The following is a 19,038-nucleotide window of genomic DNA, read 5'->3' as shown; positions in this document are numbered from 1 at the left end:
TGTATGACCCATGATGTCTGATCCTGTCCGTCTCTTTTGCGGTGTTCATACGCTGATGTAGGCTCATCTTTTCACTGTTGATGTAGTGTGATTATTAGCCGTGGTTAACTTGCTGTGGTGCGCGTGCGCCGGCTTGCTCCGCCCCCCTGCGCCTTCTGGGTCCGGCCGATGTGCGTCCGCTGCGGGTGACTGGGTTGCCATGGTTCCCATGCACCCACTCGCCTGTCCGCTGACGTGGGCCGGGCTTGGGGGGGTGGCGGGGGGTGGGCGGCCGGCGCATGCGCCGCCATTCACAGCGCTAGACAGCCTGCGGTCACATGATTGTCATGTGACCCAGGAAGTGATGTTAAAAGGTCCTGGCTGCAGAAACAAGGCACTCCCCTTGAGAAAGCCAAGTATAGGAGCGGCGAAACGCGCGTCGGGGGTTGCGCCCTATCCAGGGACCCCTTTGTGCATGGTAAGATCCGGGTATGGTTGGTGTCTGGAGGGAGATCTTGTTTATGCTGGCAAGCAATGTATTATTACCAGTCCCTCCCATGGCATTGTTCACATCCCTGCCTCAGCATGGTGCATGATTATCTGGTCTGGAGCAATGGAGCTTCTTTTAGTGTCAGTGACACTTACTACATAGGTGGACCAGATGGCATTGTCCTATTATGAGGTGGTGGGGGTGCCACGGATCTTCTAGTGTTTAACATTTATCCATAACTACAAGGCACAATTATCATATCACTATATAGTATATGTATTGACTATATATGTGTTTGGGTGTTCCTGGTGTTTTCTATTGGTGTTTTTTAACGTGTGGTTTTTAATATTTTTCTGTTAATAAAGTTTATATTTTCCTATATACTCCTGTGGTTCTCCTATGATTATACTGATTTGTCTGGAGTAGGTATTTAAAGGGGCCTAGACATTGTTCGTGGCCACCTTACATTATGAGTCTGGGTTTTTGTGTAGGGCTACAATATACCCTATGAGAGGGGGCTGCATTATACCCTATTATACACACATAGCCCCATCCATTTAATATATGGAGCTTTACATAGCTCTATTTCAATATAACGTGCACGCCAATACATGGGGGCTCTACAAATCCCTCCATTTGATATATGGGGGCCCCACATAGCCCTTCATTTAATATATGGGGACCCAAAAAGCACTCCATTTTATATATAGGGGCCCCACTTAACCCTCCATTTAATATATAGGGGCCCCACATGGCTCTCCATTTAATATATGGGGGCCCCACATGGCCCTCCATTTAATATATGGGGGCTTAACATAGCCCAATTTCAATATAATGGTCTCACATAGCGCTCCATTTAATAAATGGGGGGCTCAACATAGCCATCCATTCAATATATGGGGGTACAATATAGTCCGCCAGTTAATATATGGGGGCCCACTAAGTCCTCCATTAAATATATAGGGGCTTCACATAACCCTATTTCAATATAATGGCCTATTTCAATATAATGGGCGCCACATAGCCCTCTACTGACTATATGGGGGACCCACAAAGTCCTCCATTTAACATATGGGGACTTCACATAGCCCTTTTTCAATATAATGGGCCTCACATCCATTTAATATAATGGATCCCACATAGCCCTCCATTTGATATAAGGGGTCCCATATAGTCCTCCATTTATTATAATGCACTCTATACAGCCTTCCATTTAATATATGGGGCCCCATATAGCTCTCCTGTCAATATATGGGGCCCCCACATAGCTTTTCCTTTAATATATGGGGGCCCCACAAAGCCCTCCATTTAATATATGGAGACCCATAAAGAGCTCCATTTATTATGGGGCCCCACATAGCCCTTTATGCAATATAATGGGCCCCACAGCGCCTTTCATTTAATATAATGGGCCCCACATAGCCCTCCATTTACTATATGGGGGCCCCTCATAACCGTGCATTTAATATATGGGGCCCAACATAGCACTCCATTTAATATATGGGGGCTTAACATAGCCCAATTTCAATATAATGGGACCCACATAGCTCTTGATTTAATATATGGGGGCTCCACATAGCCATCCATTCAATATATAGGGGTACAATACAGCCCACCAGTTAATATATGGGGGCCCCACGAAGTACTCCATTATATAGGGGCTTCACATTGTCCTATTTGAAAGAAAAAAAAAGGTGCCACATAGCCCCTATTCACTATATGGGGGCCCACACAGTGCTCCATTTTTTTATATGGGGACTTCACATAACCCTTTTTCAATAAAATGGGCCAATCAAAGCCCTCTGTTCCATATATGGGACACCCACATAGCCCTGCATTTAATATATGGGGGCCCCATATAGCCCTCCATTTAATATATGGGGCCCCACATAGCCCTCCATTTAATATATGGGGGTCCCATATAGCCCTCCATTTAATATATGGGGCCCCACATAGCCCTCCATTTAATATATGGGGCCCCACATAGCATTTCATTTAATATATGGGGGCCCCCATGTAGCCCTCCATTTAATATATGGGGGCCTCACATAGCCCCAAATATATGGGTGCCCCACATATCCCTCCATTTAATATAGTGGGGCCCCACATAGTCCTCCATTTAATATAAGAGGACACATCACAAACCTCCATTTATTTTGAGGGGGCCAAAAGAGCTCTCCATTTAATATGGGGACCCCAGAAAGACCAATTTCAATATGATGGGCCCTAAAGAAAGCCCTCCATTTAATAGATGGGGGCCCCACAAAGCCCTCCACTTAATACATGTGGGCCACATATAGCCCTCCATTTAATATATGAGGCACTACATAGCCCTCTTCTTAATACATGGGGGCCCCACATAGCCCTCCATTTAAATTAAAGGGACCCACAGAGCCCTCTATTTATAATAACTGACCCCAAATAGCCCTCCATTCAATATAACGGATCCCACATAGCCTTCCTTTTAATATCATGGGACCAACATATCCCTCCAATTAATATATGGGGGCGCACCACATGGAACTCCATTAAATATATGGGGGCCCCACATAGCCCTCCATTTAATATGAGTGGCCCAAAAATAGCTCATTTATTTGGGGACCCCAGAAAGCCTATTTTAATATAATGTGCCACACATAGCCTTCCCTTACAAGTACCACCGATGCACTCCCTTTTCCCATTGGCGTGACACCGCAGCACACCATTTTCCCATTGGCGTGCCACCGGAACACACCATTTTCCTGTTGGCGTGCCACCAAAGCACTCCCTTTTCCCGTTGGCGTGCCACCGCAGCACACCCTTTTCCCGTTAGCGTGCCACCGCAGCACACCCTTTTCCCGTTAGCGTGCCACCGGAGCACACCCATTTCCCATTGGCGTGCAGCCGGAGCACACCCTTTTCCCGTTGGCGTGCCACAAGAACACACCTTTTTCCCATTGACGTGCAACCGTTACACACCCTTTCCCGTTGGTGTGCCAGTGGAACACACCATTTCCGGTTGGCGTGACATCGTTGCACACCATTTCCCGTTGGCGTGCCACCGCAGCACACCCTTTCCCGTTAGCGTGCCACCGGAGCACAACCTTTTCCGGTTGGTGTGCCACTGGGGCACACCCTTTTCCCGTTGGCGTGCCACCGGAGCACAACCTTGCCCGTTGGCGTGCCAGCGAAGCACATCCTTTCCCGGTGGTGTGCAAGCGGAACACACCATTTCCCGTTGGCATGCCACCGGAGCACACCCTTTTCCCATTGGCGTGCCACCGGAACACACCCTTTTCTCGTTGGCGTGCCACCGAAACACTCCCTTTTCCCGTTGGCGTGCCACCGCAGCACACCCTTTTCCCGTTAGTGTGCCAAAATAGCTCTCCATTTAATATGGGGACCCCAGACAGCTCAATTTCAATATAATGGGCCCCAGTGAAATCCCTATTTTAATATAATGGGCCCCACATAGCCCTCCATTTAATATATGGGGGCCTCCACATAGCCCTCCATTTAATATATGGGGGCCTCACATAGCCCTAAATATAGGGGGGCCCCACTTAGCCCTCCATTTAATATAGTGGGGTCCCACATAGTTCTCCTTTTAATATAAGAGGGTCCAACACAAACCTACATTTAATTTGAGGGGGCCAAAAGAGCCCTCCATTTAATATGGGGACCCCAGAAAGACCTATTTCAATATGATGGGCCCTAAAGAAAGCCCTCCATTTAATATACTGGGGCCCATATAGCCCTCTTTATTACACGGGGGCCCTACATAGCACTTCATTTAATGAGGGCCCCCCAGAGCCCTCAATTCAATAATGGTCCCCACATAGCCTTCCATTTAATATAATGGGCCCCACTTAGCCCTCCATTTAACATAATGGATCCAACATAGCATTCCATTTAATATATGGGGGCCCCCACAGTCCTCCATTTAATATATGGGGGCCTCACATAGCCCTAAATATATGGGGGCCACATATAGCCCTCCATTTAATATATGAGGCACTACATAGCCCTCTATTTAATACATGGGGGCTCTACATAGCCCTCCATTTAAATTAAAGGGACCCAGAGAGCCCTCTATTTATAATAACTGACCCCAAATAGCCCTCCATTCAATATAATGGACCCCATACAGCCTTCCTTTTAATATCATGGGACCAACATATCGCTCCAATTAATATATGGGGGTGCACCACATAGAACTCCATTAAATATATGGGGGGCCCCACATAGCCCTCCATATAATATGGGTGGCCCTAAAATGGCTCTTCATTTATTTTAAAAGCCTATTTTAATATAATGTGCCACACATAGCCTTCCCTTACCAGTACCACCGATGTACTCCCTTTTCCCGTTGGAGTGCCACCGGAGCACACCTGTTATGATAAGAAAGAAGCAGGAAAACTATCTTGCCTCAGAGAAAATCCCCAAAGGATAGATTAGCCCCCACAAATAATGACTGTGAGTGGAGAGGGAAAAGACATACACAGAATGAAACCAGGATGAGCACAGGAGGCCAGTCTAGCTAAATAGATAGGACAGGATGGAATACTGTGCGGTCAGTATAAAACACTACAAAAATCCACGCAGAGTATACAAAAAATCTCCACACCTGACTAAAGGTGTGGAGGGTAAATTTGCTTCCCAGAGCTTCCAGCAAGACAGAATTAATTCATACTGATAAGCTGGACAAACATAGAAAGCACAGAACGGATAAGTCCACAATCTATGGACAGAAAAGAGGAAGCAAAAATTTAGCTTTGCAGAACTGGTCAGGATAACAGGGAAATCCAAAGAGATGTGAATCCAACCAGGAACCATTTACAAGTGGCACTGGCTAAAGGAAAGAGCCAGGCATAAATAGCCGAGCAGAAAAGACGATCAGTGGAAGCAGCTGAAGACAGCTAAATCCAAGGAGCAGCCATACCACTAGAAACCACAAGAGGGAGCCCAAGAGCAGAACTCACAAAAGTGCCACTTACAACCACCGGAGGGAGCCCAAGAGCGGAATTCACAACACACACCCTTCTCCCGTTGGCGTGCCACCGGAGCACACCCTTTTCCCGTTGTCGTGCCACCGCAGCACACCCTTTTCCCGTTAGTGTGCCACTGGAATACACCCTTTTCTCGTTGGCGTGCCAGTGGAGCACACCTTTTTCCCATTGGTGTGCCACAAGAACACACCTTTTTCCCATTGGCGTGCAACCGGTACACAATGTTAGGGCTAGCGGAACGCACCAAATAATAAGATAGATTGAGTTGCGTTCGCAGCCCAGGGTCCACCGTGCAGAGATGGAACCTGCTGCTAAGTAATGACGGACTATATGGCGGTACAATGTGAATACACACACGGGTTAACTTCACCCTGTGTGAAGGAAGCGAACCCTGTTAAGTCACAGGGCCGCTGTACCGCACACAGGAGCGCAAGCAAGGAGTCACCAAGCTCAGTCCCAAGACTAGGGATCCGAGTCCGACTAGACTACTTGCACTCGACACCGCTAATGGGGTGTCAGCGTTACCAAAGTAATAATAAAAGATGCACGAGAGTGCATGCGGTGCCGCACTGGCGGACGCCACTAACCACCCAGGCTTGGGTCAAGAAAGCACTGTGAAAGCGCACGGTGCCGCACTGGCGGTCACAGCAATTAGACGCTGTATGGTGTGTAACGTGCTGGTAGCTGAGTCAGGCGCTAGATAGCAATCACCCACCTTCCGCGAACAGACATCCAATAGGGAGGGGATTTTAATGAACGACCTTCACTCACAACACACACATTTACAAATGTACACTAGCGCATGGCCGTGCGGTCATGCGCAGCTTATATAGCTGCAGCACGTTCAGGACCTTCCAATAAAGGACCAATGGGAACCGCTGCAGCATCTGAGCATGTGACCCTCGATCTCCAATGAGAGATCTCACCCTGGGCATGCTCAGAAGGGAAAAAGCAGGATTTAGATCCCAAAAGCATCTGCTCGCCGCTGCCCAGCACTGGCTTCAATGGCAGAAGCAGGCAAGGCAGCAGTAACCCTATGCACATAGTGAGACTGAGCAAGACGCTGGGACCGACGTCTCTGCTGAGCAGACTCCACTGTGGCTGGAGAAGAATGGGAGACCGCAGCAGAGATGGTTCGAGATTCCCAATGTGCAGAGGCGGGAACTCGACACCTAACATTGCCCCCCCCTCCTTGGACCTCGCTATGCTCAAAGGCAGCAATGAGCTGTGGAGCTTGAATGTGTTCAGCAGGCACCCAGGACCTGTCCTCTGGGCCATAACCCTTCCAATCCACCAAATAGAATTTTTTGCCACGTACCACCTTGCACCCCAAAATAGCGTTCACCTCGTAATCGTCCGTAGACGGACCCGATGTCCCGGCAGATGACCCTTTGAGGGAGACTGCATTATACTTTATGAGGGGGGCTGCATTATTCTATATGAGGGGGGTTGCATTATTCTATATGAGGGGGGCTGCATTATTCTATATGGGGGGATGCAATATTCTATATCAGGGGGCTACAATATACCCTATGAGGAGAGGGGGCTGCATTATACCCTATTATACACACATAGCCCCATCCATTTAATATATGGAGCTTTACATAGCTCTATTTCAATATAACATGCACTCCAATACATGGGGGCTCTACAAAGCCCTACATTTGATATATGGGGGCCACACATAGCCCTTCATTTAATATATGGGGACCCAAAAAGCACTCCATTTTATATATAGGGGCCCCACTTAACCCTCCATTTAATATATAGGGGCCCCACATGGCTCTCCATTTAATATATGGGGGCCCCACATGGCCCTCCATTTAATATATGGGGGCTTAACATAGCCCAATTTCAATATAATGGGACTCACATAGCGCTCCATTTAATAAATGGGGGGCTCAACATAGCCATCCATTCAATATATGGGGGTATGGGGGACACACATAGTCCTCCATTTAATCAAGATAATGGGCCTCACATCCATTTAATATAATGGATCCCACATAGCCCTCCATTTGATATAAGGGGTCCCATATAGTCCTCCATTTATTATAATGCTCTCTATACAGCCTTCCATTTAATATATGGGGCCCCATATAGCTCTCCAGTAGGGTTGAGCGAAACGGGTCGAACATTTTCAAAAGTCGCCGACTTTTGGCTAAGTCGGGGTTTCATGAAACCCGATCCGACCCCTGTGCGGGGTCGGCCATGCGGTACGCGACTTTCGCGCCAAAGTCGCGTTTCAATGACGCGAAAAGCGCCATTTCTCAGCCAATGAAGGTAAACGCAGAGTGTGGGCAGCGTGATGACATAGGTCCTGGTCCCCACCATCTTAGAGAAGGGCATTGCAGTGATTGGCTTGCTGTCTGCGACGTCACAGGGGCTATAAAGAGGCGTTCCCGCCGACCGCCATCTTACTGCTGCTGATCTGAGCTTAGGGAGAGGTTGCTGCCGCTTTGTCAGAAGCAGGGATAGCGTTAGGCAGGGTCCATTAACCACAAAACCGCTTGTGCTGCAGCGATTTGCACTGTCCAACACCACCCTCGGTGTGCAGGGACAGTGGAAGTTTTTTTTTTTTTTTTTTCCCCTCAGCGCTGTAGCTCATTGGGCTGCCCTAGAAGGCTCCCTGATAGCTGCATTGCTGTGTGTACGCCGCTGTGCAAACCAACTGCTTTTTTCAAAGCACAAATCCTCTTGTTCCTTCCTTTCTGCACAGCTATCTTTTTTGTTTGTCCACACTTTTTATTTCATTTGTGCATCAGTCCACTCCTTATTGCTGCCTGCCATACCTGGCTGAGATTACTGCAGGCAGGGAGATAGTAGCTGCCTGCCATACCTGGCTGAGATTACTGCAGGCAGGGAGATAGTAATTGTAGGACATTCCCTGTGTTTTTTTTTTTTTTTTTTTTGGTGGGAGATTAAGATTGGCAATTTGGCATTTCTGCTAGAGTGCCATCCCTGTGTGTGCCATCTCTCTCACATAGTGGGCCATAGAAAGCCTTTTCATTTTTCTGTATTTTTTTTTGTGGGGTGTATAAATTCTCCCTGATAAAAATACAGTGGGAGATTAATATTGGCCTTTGGGCTTGTGTGCCAGTCCTGAGTGTGCCATCTCTCTCACAAATAGTGGGCCATAGAAAGCCTATTTTATTTTTTTTTGGGTTTTATAAATTCTCCCTGAAAAAAAGGGAGATTAATATTGGCCTCTGGGCTTGTGTGCCAGTCCTGAGCGTGCCATCTGTGCCAGCCCTGAGCGTGCCATCTCTCTCACAAATAGTGGGCCATAGAAAGCCTATTTAATTTTTTTTTTGGTTTTATAAATTCTCCCTGAAAAAAAGGGAGATTAATATTGGCCTCTGGGCTTGTGTGCCAGTTGTGAGCGTGCCATCTGTGCCAGTCCTGAGCGTGCCATCTCTCTCACAAATAGTGGGCCATAGAAAGCCTATTTAATTTTTTTTTTTGTTTTATAAATTTTCCCTGAAAAAAGGGAGATTAATATTGGCCTCTGGGCTTGTGTGCCAGTTGTGAGCGTGCCATCTGTGCCAGTCCTGAGCGTGCCATCTCTCTCACAAATAGTGGGCCATAGAAAGCCTATTTAATTTTTTTTTTGGTTTTATAAATTTTCCCTGAAAAAAGGGAGATTAATATTGGCCTCTGGGCTTGTGTGCCAGTTGTGAGCGTGCCATCTGTGCCAGTCCTGAGCGTGCCATCTCTCTCACAAATAGTGGGCCATAGAAAGCCTATTTAAATATTTTTTTGGTTTTATAAATTCTCCCAGAAAAAAAGGGAGATTAATATTGGCCTCTGGGCTTCTGTGCCAGTCCTGAGCGTGCCATCTGTGCCAGTCCTGAGCGTCCCATCTCTCTCACAAATAGTGGGCCATAGAAAGCCTATTTTTTTTTGGGGGGGGGTTTTAGAAATTCTCCCTGGAAAAAAAAAGGGAGATTAATATTGCCCTTTGGGCTTGTGTGCCAGTACTAAGCGTTCCATCTCTCTCTCTCTCTCTTAGTCAGTGGGCCATAGAACGCCTATTTTTGGTTTTATTTGTTTTCTAAATTCTCCCTGAAAAAATCATTTTATTTTATTTGGTTTCTAAATTCTTCCTGATAAAATCATATTTTTTTTATTATTTTTTTTTCTAAAGTCTCCCTGAAAAAAAAAAAAAAAAAAAAACAGTGGGAGATTAATATTGGCCTTTCTGCTTGTGTGCCAGTCTTGACTCCTGGGTGCGTCATCTCTCAGTCAGTGGGCCATAGAACGCCTATTTTTGGTTTTATTTGTTTTATAAATTCTCCCTGAAAAAAATCATTTTATTTTATTTGGTTTCTAAATTCTTCCTGATAAAATCATATTTTTTTTATTATTTTTTTTTCTAAAGTCTCCCTGAAAAAAAAAAAAAAAAAACAACCAAAAAAAACAGTGGGAGATTAATATTGGCCTTTCTGCTTGTGTGCCAGTCTTGACTCCTGGGTGTGCCATCTCTCTCTCTCTCTCTCTCTCTCTCTCCAATTGTGGTCCATAGAAAGCCTATATTTTTTTTCCTTGATTTGGGTTCCAAAATCTACCAGAGAAAATAACTCCATCAATCATTGGTAGAAAAATATTGGCCTCTGGGCTTGTGTGCCACTCCTGATTCCTGTGTGCGTCATCTCTCAGTCAGTGGGCCATAGAACGCCTATTTTTGGTTTTATTTGTTTTATAAATTCTCCCTGAAAAAATCATTTTATTTTATTTGGTTTCTAAATTCTTCCTGATAAAATCATATTTTTTTTATTATTTTTTTTTCTAAAGTCTCCCTGAAAAAAAAAAAAAAAAAATCAACCAAAAAAAACAGTGGGAGATTAATATTGGCCTTTCTGCTTGTGTGCCAGTCTTGACTCCTGGGTGTGCCATCTCTCTCTCTCTCTCTCTCTCTCTCTCTCTCTCTCTCTCTCTCCAATTGTGGTCCATAGAAAGCCTATATTTTTTTTCCTTGATTTGGGTTCCAAAATCTACCAGAGAAAATAACTCCATCAATCATTGGTAGAAAAATATTGGCCTCTGGGCTTGTGTGCCACTCCTGATTCCTGTGTGCGTCATCTCTCAGTCAGTGGGCCATAGAACGCCTATTTTTGGTTTTATTTGTTTTATAAATTCTCCCTGAAAAAATCATTTTATTTTATTTGGTTTCTAAATTCTTCCTGATAAAATCATATTTTTTTTATTATTTTTTTTTCTAAAGTCTCCCTGAAAAAAAAAAAAAAAACAGTGGGAGATTAATATTGGCCTTTCTGCTTGTGTGCCAGTCTTGACTCCTGGGTGCGTCATCTCTCAGTCAGTGGGCCATAGAACGCCTATTTTTGGTTTTATTTGTTTTATAAATTCTCCCTGAAAAAATCATTTTATTTTATTTGGTTTCTAAATTCTTCCTGATAAAATCATATTTTTTTTATTATTTTTTTTTCTAAAGTCTCCCTGAAAAAAAAAAAAAAAAAACAACCAAAAAAAACAGTGGGAGATTAATATTGGCCTTTCTGCTTGTGTGCCAGTCTTGACTCCTGGGTGTGCCATCTCTCTCTCTCTCTCTCTCTCCAATTGTGGTCCATAGAAAGCCTATATTTTTTTTCCTTGATTTGGGTTCCAAAATCTACCAGAGAAAATAACTCCATCAATCATTGGTAGAAAAATATTGGCCTCTGGGCTTGTGTGCCACTCCTGATTCCTGTGTGCGTCATCTCTCACTCAGTGGCCCATAGAAAGCATATAGTTTGTTACATTTGTTTTCTAAATTCTCCCTGCAAAAATCAATGTTTTTTTTTTGGGGGGGTTTCTAAAGTGTTCCTGAAAAAAATAAAAATAAAAAAAAAATAATAGTGTGACATTAATATTAACATTTGTGCTTCAGTGACAGTCCTGCGTGTGGGGCATCTCTCTAATTTGCAGCCACCAAAAAAAGAGTGTGTAACATTGGGCCTGATTTTCGCTGTGGTCTCACCAACCTGTAAAGGGGTAGCTAAATCATACTGAAGTTATAGCTCACCGTGTAAGTTGTGTGACTGCAACAAATAACGTTAGTTTGGTTACGTTTTTAAAACAATGAGGAAGTCTAGTGGAAGAGGTCGTGGCCGGGGGCGTTCATTGTCAGCTGGTAATGAGGGTAGTGGTAGTGGTGGAGCATCAGGTGGTCGTGGGGAAAAAAATATTGCTCCTAAGTCTGGAGCTGTGGAGCCAGGTTCGTCGTCCGGCTACACAAGGCCTCGAACACTCCCTTTTCTGGGATTAGGAAAACCGCTTTTAAAGCCGGAGCAGCAAGAGCAAGTTTTGGCTTATCTTGCTGACTCAGCCTCTAGCTCTTTTGCCTCCTCTCGTGAAACTGGTAAAAGTAAAAGCAGCGCGTCGTTAGTGGATGTTCACGGTCAGGGACAAGTCACTTCCTTGTCCTCTTCAGCAAAAACAACAACAGAGAAGAATGCAGCAGGCGACACAACGGGTTACTCCATGGAGCTCTTTACACATACCGTCCCTGGCTTAGAAAGTGAAGCAGTTAACAGTCCATGCCCATTACAAATTGAATCTGACATGGAGTGCACTGACGCACAGCCACAGCCAGACTACTATGCTGGTCCTTTGACTCAGACCACAACATTGCCCTCGCAGGGTGCTGATCAAGAATCAGACCCTGATGAGACTATGTTGCCCCATCACGAACGCTATACCACCGAACGACACGGTGACACAGACGAAGTTGCGCAGGAGGTACAAGAAGAGTTATTAGATGACCCAGTTCTTGACCCCGATTGGCAGCCATTGGGGGAACAGGGTGCAGGCGGCAGCAGTTCTGAAGCAGAGGAGGAGGAGGGGCCGCAGCAGGCATCAACATCGCCACAGGTTCCATCTGCCGGGCCCGTATCTTGCCCAAAACGCGTGGCAAAGCCAAAACCTGGTGGAGGACAGCGTGGCCATCCGGTTAAAGCTCAGTCTGCAATGCCTGAAAAGGTATCCGATGCTAGAAAGAGTGCAGTCTGGCATTTTTTTAAACAACATCCAATTGATCAGCGCAAAGTCATCTGTCAAAAATGTTCTACTTCCTTAAGCAGAGGTCAGAATCTGAAAAGTCTCAATACTAGTTGCATGCATAGACATTTAACCACCATGCATTTGAAAGCTTGGACTAACTACCAAACGTCCCTTAAGGTTGTTGCACCCTCGGCCAATGAAGCTAGTCATCAACGCAACATCCCTTCCGGCAGTGTAGGACCACCATTTAGCGCACCACCTGCTGTATCTGTGCAGGTATCTTTGCCAGGCCAAAGCAGTCAGGGTCAGGGAATCACCAGTTTCGTAGTAGGAAACACTGCATCTAGGGCACCGGCGGCAACAATACCATCTCCCACCGTCTCTCAGTCTGCCATGTCCACCGGCACCCCCGCTAGTTCCACGATCTCCATCTCTCCAGTCCAGCTCACCCTACATGAGACTATGGTTAGAAAAAGGAAGTACTTAGCCTCGCATCCGCGTACACAGGGTTTGAACGCCCACATAGCTAGACTAATCTCGTTAGAGATGATGCCCTACCGGTTAGTTGAAAGCGAAGCTTTCAAAGACCTGATGGACTACGCTGTACCACGCTACGAGCTACCCAGTCGACACTTTTTTTCCAGAAAAGCCATCCCAGCCCTCCACCAGCATGTTAAAGAGCGCATCGTCCATGCACTCAGGCAATCTGTGAGCACAAAGGTGCACCTGACAACAGATGCATGGACCAGTAGGCATGGCCAGGGACGTTACGTGTCCATCACGGCACACTGGGTAAATGTGGTGGATTCAGGGTCCACAGGGGACAGCAAGTTTGGGACAGTTCTGCCTAGCCCACGGTCTAGTAAACAGTTGTCTGTAGCCGTTCGCACCCCCTCCTCCTCCTCCTCCTCCTCGTCCTCCTGCAGAAGCAAGAGCTCGTCCACAGACCGCAGTCGCACAAACACTCCATCCGCACCTGCCACTGTTGCACACCAGGTCTCCCATTATGGGGCAGCTACTGGCATACGTCAGCAGGCTGTATTGGCTATGAAGTGTTTGGGCGACAATAGACACACCGCGGAAGTTCTGTCCGAGTTCTTGCAGCAAGAAACGCAGTCGTGGCTGGGCACTGTAGATCTTGAGGCAGGCAAGGTAGTGAGTGATAACGGAAGGAATTTCATGGCTGCCATCTCCCTTTCCCAACTGAAACACATTCCTTGCCTGGCTCACACCTTAAACCTGGTGGTGCAGTGCTTCCTGAAAAGTTATCCGGGGTTATCCGACCTGCTCCTCAAAGTGCGTGGACTTTGCGCACATATCCGCCGTTCGCCTGTACACTCCAGCCGTATGCAGACCTATCAGCGTTCTTTGAACCTTCCCCAGCATCGCCTAATCATAGACGTTGCAACAAGGTGGAACTCAACACTGCACATGCTTCAGAGACTGTGCGAACAGAGGCGGGCTGTTATGTTTTTGTGGGAGGATACACATACACGGGCAGGCAGTAGGATGGCAGACATGGAGTTGTCAGGTGTGCAGTGGTCGAAGATTCAAGACATGTGTCAAGTCCTTCAGTGTTTTGAGGAATGCACACGGCTGGTTAGTGCAGACAACGCCATAATAAGCATGAGCATCCCCCTAATGCGTCTGCTGATGCAAAGTTTGACGCACATAAAGGATCAGGCGTCTGCACCAGAGGAAGAGGAAAGCCTTGATGACAGTCAGCGATTGTCTGGTCAGGGCAGTGTACATGACGAGGTACCGGGCGAAGAGGAGGTGGAGGATGAGGAGGATGATGGGGATGAGTATATTTTTAATGAGGAAGCTTTCCCGGGGGCACGGGAAATTGGTGGCGTGGCAAGGCCGGGTTCTGGTTTTTTGAGGGACACAAGTGACGTAGATTTGCCTGCAACTGCCCCTCAACCAAGCACAACCGCAGATTTGACAACGGGAACTTTGGCCCACATGGCGGATTATGCCTTGCGTATCCTCAAAAGGGACACACGCATTACAAAAATGATGAACGATGACGATTACTGGTTGGCCTGCCTCCTTGATCCTCGCTATAAAGGCAAATTGCAAAATATTATGCCACATGAGAACTTGGAACTAATATTAGCAACAAAACAATCAACTCTTGTTGACCGTTTGCTTCTGGCATTCCCTGCACACAGCGCCCGTGATCGTTCTCACACGAGCTCCAGGGGCCAGCAGACCAGAGGTGTTAGAGGGGCAGAAATCAGAAGTGGCGTTGGCCAGAGGGGTTTTCTGACCAGGTTGTGGAGTGATTTTTCTATGACCGCAGACAGGACAGGTACTGCAGCATCAATTCAAAGTGACAGGAGACAACATTTGTCCAGTATGGTTACAAACTATTTTTCATCCCTTATCGACGTTCTCCCTCAACCGTCATTCCCATTTGATTACTGGGCATCCAAATTAGACACCTGGCCAGAATTGGCAGAATATGCATTGCAGGAGCTTGCTTGCCCGGCAGCTAGTGTCCTATCAGAAAGAGTATTCAGTGCTGCAGGTTCAATACTAACAGAAAAAAGGACTCGTCTGGCTACCCAAAATGTAGATGATCTAACCTTCATTAAAATGAACCACAACTGGATTTCAAAATCTTTTGCCCCACCCTGCCCGGCTGACACCTAGCTTTCCTATGAAAAGGTCTTGCCTGTGGACTATTCTGAATGACTTTTCCAATCTCGTAATTTTCTTCACCTGATTGTCCAGCATACGACATGTTTCCACCTCACGAAATGGCCAAACTCCCCACACGGGGCCGTGCTATCGCCACTTTGCGCTTGGACCCTTGAGAGTGCTGTTTGTCTGAAGAGGTGGGTGTGGCCGCTTTTGGTCGACGGCACTGCCACTGGGTCCCTCATAGTACAATAAAGTGTCTCTGGCGGTGGTGGTGCGCACCCAACGTCAGACACACCGTTGTAATATGAGGGGCCCTGTGCCTGTACCGCCGGCCACAAGCCAGTTCCCCCCCCCAGCTCAAACAGTGCTCTACCACTAGCAAAATTATCTCTCACAGCTTCACCAATGTGTAGTCTAGGCGCTGACATCCTTCAATGCCTGGCACTGACAATACCATTGTTTTGACATTTTTGTTATGTTAGGCCTTCGAAGCCTGTCTGCGGTCCCTTCTTTCTACAACTACTACACTGACCAGGCCACTGCTGGCCGTGTTACCCTGGAACCAATTTAAAAGTGCCTACAGTCAGCCCAATTTTGTTATGTTAGGCCTTCGAAGACTGTCTGCCGTCACTCCTTCCACTAGACTTCCACTGACCATACACTGCTGCCCATGTACCCCTGGAACCAATTTAAAGTGCCTACAGCCAGCCCAATTTTGTTATGTTAGGCCTTGGAAGCCTGTCTGCGGTCACTCCTTCCACTAGACTTCCACTGACCAGACCACTGCTGCCCATGTACCCCTGGAACCAATTTAAAAGTGCCTACAGCCAGCCCAAGTTTGTTATGTTAGGCCTTCGAAGCCTGTCTGCGGTCACTCCTTCCACTAGACTTCCACTGACCAGACCACTGCTGCCCGTGTACCCCTGGAACCAATTTAAAAGTGCCTACAGCCAGCCCAAGTTTGTTATGTTAGGCCTTGGAAGCCTGTCTGCGGTCACTCCTTCCACTAGACTTCCACTGACCATACACTGCTGCCCATGTACCCCTGGAACCAATTTAAAAGTGCCTACAGCCAGCCCAAGTTTGTTATGTTAGGCCTTCGAAGCCTGTCTGCGGTCACTCCTTCCACTAGACTTCCACTGACCAGACCACTGCTGCCCGTGTACCCCTGGAACCAATTTAAAATTGCCTACAGCCATGTTTTATTATTTTAGGCCTTCGATGCCTGTCTGCGGTCACTCCTTCCACTAGGCCTCCACTGACCACACCACTGCTGCCCGTGTACCCCTGGAACCAATTTAAAATTGCCTACAGCCAGCCCAATTTTTTTATTTTAGGCCTTCGATGCCTGTCTGCGGTCCATTCTTTCAACTACTACTACACTGACCAGGGCACTGCTGCCCAAGTACCCCTGGAACCAATTTAAAATTGACTACAGCCATGTGTTAATATTTTAGGCCTTCGATGCCTGTCTGTGGTCACTCCTTCCACTAGGCCTCCACTGACCACACCACTGCTGCCCGTGTACCCCTGGAACCAATTTAAAATTGCCTACAGCCATGTGTGATTATTTTAGGCCTTCGATGCCTGTCTGCGGTCACTCCTTCCACTAGGCCTCCACTGACCACACCACTGCTGCCCGTGTAACCCTGGAACCAATTTAAAATTGCCTACAGCCATGTGTTATTATTTTAGGCCTTCGATGCCTGTCTGCGGTCACTCCTTCCACTAGGCCTCCACTGACCACACCACTGCTGCCCGTGTACCCCTGGAACCAATTTAAAATTGCCTACAGCCAGCCCAATTTTTTTATTTTAGGCCTTCGATGCCTGTCTGCGGTCCATTCTTTCAACTACTACTACACTGACCAGGGCACTGCTGCCCGTGTACCCCTGGAACCAATTTAAAATTGCCTACAGCCATGTGTTATTATTTTAGGCCTTCGATGCCTGTCTGTGGTCCCTCCTTCCACTAGGCCTCCACTGACCTGTCTACTGCGGCCCGTGTACCCCTTGAACCAACCTAATAAAATATTTAAAAAATTAATTTGATTATAAAAAATAAGATCGTGTTGAGATCTCAAATGCAGACATTTTAACAATCAAAACAAACACACAACAAATATCTGGAACTGTACTACAAAGGTCCAACAGCTACAATTTCTTTCTCCTGCAAGAAGTTAACTGAAAGTTTTTTGGAGTTGTTAACACAGATATGGCATCCACCGAGTGTTGTCCTGTCGCGTCTCCTTTAAATTATTTCCAATAAGATGTTAAACTATTAATTTAATAAAATCAATAATTAAAAAAATAATTGAGTAAGTCAAAAGCACATTGCAAATAAACATTAATTACAAATCAAGAAGCATGGCGCGTCCGAGGGTGAGTAGATACCGAATAAGAATATAATCACCCTCGGACGCGCAATGCTTATTTACAACAGCCTTCCTTCCTAAGAATCAGCCCTTCCGTGGTGTAGAGAGAGGTTGTGTTACACTCCAAGGTGTTCCCCAGGTTGCCTTTCCTGAGCTTCGATCTTCCGGCTCTCGTTTAGTAGCTGTTGGAAACTACGCTGCATTAGGCCTACTAATTGTGTATGGGGTGTAGAGACAGGTTGTGTTACACTCCAAGGTTTTCACCAGGTTGCCTTTCCTGAGCTTCGATCTTCATGCTCTCGTTTAGTAGGTGTCGGAAAGTAGGCTGCATTAGGCCTACAAATTGGGTATGGGGTGGAGAGAGATGGTGTGTTACACTCCAAGGTGTTCCCCAGGTTTCCTTGCCATTGCTTCGGTCTTCCGACTCTCGTTTAGTAGTTGTAGAAAAGTACACAGCATTAGGCCTACAAAATGGGTATGGGGTGGAGAGAGATGGTGTGTTACACTCCAAGGTGTTCCCCAGGTTGCCTTTCCTGAGCTTCGATCTTCATGCTCTCGTTTAGTAGGTGTCGGAAAGTAGGCTGCATTAGGCCTAAAAAATGGGGAATGGGGTGGAGAGAGATGGTGTGTTACACTCCAAGGTGTTCCCCAGGTTTCCTTGCCATTGCTTCGGTCTTCCGACTCTCGTTTAGTAGTTGTAGAAAAGTACACTGCATTAGGCCTAAAAAATGGGTATGGGGTGGAGAGAGATGGTGTGTTACACTCCAAGGTGTTCCCCAGGTTGCCTTTCCTGAGCTTCGATCTTCATGCTCTCGTTTAGTAGGTGTCGGAAAGTAGGCTGCATTAGGCCTACAAATTGGGTATGGGGTGGAGAGAGATGGTGTGTTACACTCCAAGGTGTTCCCCAGGTTTCCTTGCCATTGCTTCGGTCTTCCGACTCTCGTTTAGTAGTTGTAGAAAAGTACACAGCATTAGGCCTACAAAATGGGTATGGGGTGGAGAGAGATGGTGTGTTACACTCCAAGGTGTTCCCCAGGTTGCCTTTCCTGAGCTTCTATCTTCAGGCTCTCATTAAATTGTGGTTAAATGGAACAACTGCATTTGGCGTACTAGTTGGTTTGGGGCCTACTATCGGTGTCTGCCACTCCTTGCTGTTCTCCTGGTTTCCTGTCCTGAAATTCCATTTTCAGCCTCTCGTTAAGTAGTTGTTAATGTTAGACTGCATTTGGCCTACTAGTTGGGTTGGGGCCTACTATCGGTGTCTGCCACTCCTTGCTGTTCTCCTCCACTGAACAAAGCTGTGCCGCCTGTTTACTACGGTTGCCAATTTTGAACTGCATTTCGACTACTTACTGATTTGGCCCTACTCTCTGTGTCAGCCTCTCATTCCAGTTGTCCTCCACTGCAATGCCCCCTGGTTATTCCTGTGTTACCAATTTTGAACTGCATTTAGCCCACTTTCTTCTTTGGGCCTATATCTGTGTTTCCACTTCATCGTGCCCATTGCCCAGCCAGTGATAGATGAGTCTGCTGGTACATTGACCCATAACGCAACATTC

Source organism: Ranitomeya imitator, chromosome 4 (assembly GCF_032444005.1).
Source record: "Ranitomeya imitator isolate aRanImi1 chromosome 4, aRanImi1.pri, whole genome shotgun sequence".
Taxonomy (NCBI): Eukaryota; Metazoa; Chordata; class Amphibia; order Anura; family Dendrobatidae; genus Ranitomeya; species Ranitomeya imitator.
The sequence above is the reverse complement of the archived record's forward strand: the minus strand, read 5'-3'. Positions refer to the sequence as shown.